At 29.8% G+C, this 4,161-nt stretch overlaps 1 pseudogene; it reads left to right on the top strand.

Annotated features, from left to right (window-relative positions):
• Positions 1-788, top strand: part of LOC135530488 (serine/threonine-protein kinase/endoribonuclease IRE1-like) — a 60,311-nt pseudogene extending 59,523 nt beyond the window's left edge.
• Positions 789-4,161: the final 3,373 nt, after the last annotated feature.

Genomic DNA, 4,161 nt, shown 5'->3' with positions numbered 1-4,161 from the left:
TCTCCTTGAACTCTCTGCATCGTATTGGTTTTAGTGGAGCTGGGGTCTCCTTGCTCCCCCACACCAGACAATTTGAATTCTCTGCATCGTATTCTGTCGTTTTATTCATAACAATATTGTGTATTCATGACATAGTCATTATATATTCATGATATAGTTATAATGTATTAAGTAATTTATTCATGATATAGTTATGATATAGTCATGATATATTAATGATATAGTTATAATTTATTAATTAGTTATTAATGATATAGTTATGATATGGTCATTATATATTAATGATACAGTTATATATTAATTATATATATATATATTCATGACAAAGTCATGACATAGTCATTATATATTCATGATATAGTTATATTATATTCATAATTTATTCATGATATATTAATGATATAGTTATAATTTATTCATAATTTATTCATGATATAGTTATGATATAGTCATGATATATTAATGATATAGTTATAATTTATTCATTATTTATTAATGATACAGTTATATATTAATTATATATATATATATTCATGACAAAGTCATGACATAGTCATTATATATTCATGATAAGTTCCTGATATGTGAAATCTTCCAGGGGCCGTTTTGACGGCCGTCGCGTGGCGGTGAAACGGATCCTTCCAGAGTGTTTTGACGTTGCAGAGCGAGAGGTCCAGCTGCTCCGGGAATCGGACGAACATCCAAACGTCATCAGATACTACTGCACCGAGAGAGACAAACTGTTCACCTACATCGCTATAGAACTGTGTGCTGCTACGCTACAACAGGTAGGTAGAGACTACTGCACCGAGAGAGACAAACTGTTCACCTACAACCTGGTAGTGTATATATATAACCTGGTAGTGTATATATATAACCTGGTAGTGTGTATATAACCTGGTAGTGTATATATATATATATATATATATATATATATGTATATATATATAACCTGGTAGTGTGTATATAACCTGGTACTGTATATATATAACCTGGTAGTGTATATATATATAACCTGGTAGTATGTATATATATAACCTGGTAGTGTGTATATATATAACCTGGTAGTGTGTATATAACCTGGTAGTGTATATATAACCTGGTAGTGTATATATATATATAACCTAGTAGTGTATATTTATAACCTGGTAGTGTGTATATAACCTGGTAGTGTATATATATAACCTGGTAGTGTGTGTATAACCTGGTAGTATATATATAACCTGGTAGTCTATATATAACTTGGTAGTGTATATAACCTGGTAGTGTGTATATAACCTGGTAGTGTATATATATAACCTGGTAGTGTGTATATAACCTGGTAGTGTATGTATATAACCTGGTAGTGTGTATATATATAACCTGGTAGTGTGTGTGTCTATATATAACCTGGTAGTGTATATAAAACCTGGTAGTGTGTATATAACCTGGTAGTGTGTATATATAACCTGGTAGTGTGTATATAAACTGGTAGTGTGTATATAACCTGGTAGTGTATATATAACCTGGTAGTGTGTATATGTATATATAACCTGGTAGTGTATATATAACCTGGTAGTGTATATATAAAACCTGGTAGTGTATATATATATAACCTGGTAGTGTATATATAACCTAGTAGTGTGTATATATAACCTGGTAGTGTGTATATAAACTGGTAGTGTGTATATAACCTGGTAGTGTATATATAACCTGGTTGTGTGTATATGTATATATAACCTGGTAGTGTATATATATAACCTGGTAGTGTATATATGTAACCTGGTAGTGTATATATAACCTGGTAGTGTATATATAACCTGGTAGTGTATATATAACCTGGTAGTGTGTATATATAACCTGGTAGTGTATATATAACCTGGTAGTGTATATATAACCTGGTTGTGTGTATGTATATATATATATAACCTGGTAGTGTATATATAACCTGGTAGTGTATATATGTAACCTTGTAGTGTATATATAACCTGGTAGTGTATATATAACCTGGTAGTGTGTATATATAACCTGGTAGTGTATGTATATATATAACCTGGTAGTATATATATATAACCTGGAAGTATATATATATAACCTGGTAGTGTATATATAGTATATATATTGCCTGGTAGTGTATATATAACCTGGTAGTGTGTATATATAACCTGGTAGTGTATATATAAACTGGTAGTATATATATAACCTGGTAGTGTATATATAACCTGAATGTGTGTATATATATATATATAACCTGGTAGTGTATATATAACCTGGTAGTGTATATATGTAACCTGGTAGTGTATATATAACCTGGTAGTGTATATATAACCTGGTAGTGTATATATAACCTGGTAGTGTATATATATATATAACCTGGTAGTGTATATATATATAACCTGGTAGTGTATATATATTACCTGGTAGTGTATATATAACCTGGTAGTGTGTATATATAACCTGGTAGTGTATATATAACCTGGTTGTGTGTATATATATATATATATATATATATATATATAACCTGGTAGTGTATATATAACCTGGTAGTGTATATATAACCTGGTAGTGTATGTATATATATAACCTGGAAGTATATATATATATAACCTGGAAGTATATATATATATAACCTGGTTGTGTGTATATATAACCTGGTAGTGTATATATAACCTGGTAGTGTATATATATATATAACCTGGTGTTGTGTATATATAACCTGGTAGTGTATATATATAACATGGTAGTGTATATGTATAACCTGGTAGTGTATATATAACCTGTAAGTGTATATATATATAACCTGGTAGTGTATATATATAACCTGGTAGTGTATATATATAACCTGGTAGTGTATATATATAACCTGGTAGTGTATATATATAACCTGGTAGTGTATATATAACCTGTAAGTGTATATATATAACCTGGTAGTGTATATATAACCTGTAAGTGTATATATATATAACCTGGTAGTGTGTATATAACCTGGTAGTGTATATATATAACCTGGTAGTGTATATATATAACCTGGTAGTGTATATATATATAACCTGGTAGTGTATATATATAACCTGATAGTGTATATATGTAACCTGGTAGTGTATATATGTAACCTGGTAGTGTGTGTATAACCTGGTAGTGTGTATATATAACCTGGTAGTGTATATATATATATAACCTGGTAGTGTATATATATAACCTGGTAGTGTATATATAACCTGTAAGTGTATATATATAACCTGGTAGTGTGTATATATAACCTGGTAGTGTATATATAACCTGTAAGTGTATATATATAACCTGGTAGTGTGTATATATAACCTGTAAGTGTATATATATAACCTGGTAGTGTATATATAACCTGGTTGTGTGTATATATATATCCTGGTAGTGTTTATATATCCTGGTAGTGTATATATAACCTGGTAGTGTATATATAACCTGGTAGTGTATATATAACCTGGTAGTGTGTATATATAACCTGGTAGTGTATGTATATATATATATAACCTGGTAGTGTGTATATAACCTGGTAGTGTATATATAACCTGGAAGTATATATATGTATATATATAACATGGTTGTGTGTATATAACCTGGTAGTGTATATATAACCTGGTAGTGTGTATATAACCTGGTAGTGTATATATATAACCTGGTAGTGTGTATATAGCCTAGTAGTGTATATTTATATAACCTGGTCGTGTGTATATATATATAAAACCTGGTAGTGTGTATATAACCTGGTAGTGTGTATATATAACCTGGTAGTGATATATATATATATATATAACCTGGTAGTGTATATATAACCTGGTAGTGTATATATATATATATAACCTGGTAGTGTGTATATAACCTGGTAGTGTATATATAACCTGGTAGTGTGTATATAACCTGTAAGTGTATATATATATAACCTGGTAGTGTATATATATAACCTGGTAGTGTATATATATATAACCTGGTAGTGTGTATATATAACCTGGTAGTGTGTATATAATCTGGTAGTGTATATATAATCTGGTAGTGTGTATATAACCTGGTAGTGTGTATATAGCCTGGTAGTGTATATTTATATAACCTGGTAGTGTGTATATATAACCTGGTAGTGTATATATATAAAACCTGGTAGTGTATATATAACCTGGTAGTGTGTATATATAACCTGGTAGTGTATAT

This window comes from Oncorhynchus masou, unplaced genomic scaffold (assembly GCF_036934945.1).
Source record: "Oncorhynchus masou masou isolate Uvic2021 unplaced genomic scaffold, UVic_Omas_1.1 unplaced_scaffold_1353, whole genome shotgun sequence".
Classification (NCBI taxonomy): domain Eukaryota; kingdom Metazoa; phylum Chordata; class Actinopteri; order Salmoniformes; family Salmonidae; genus Oncorhynchus; species Oncorhynchus masou.
Note: the sequence above shows the minus strand (reverse complement) of the source record. Positions and strands in the feature narration are given on the sequence as shown.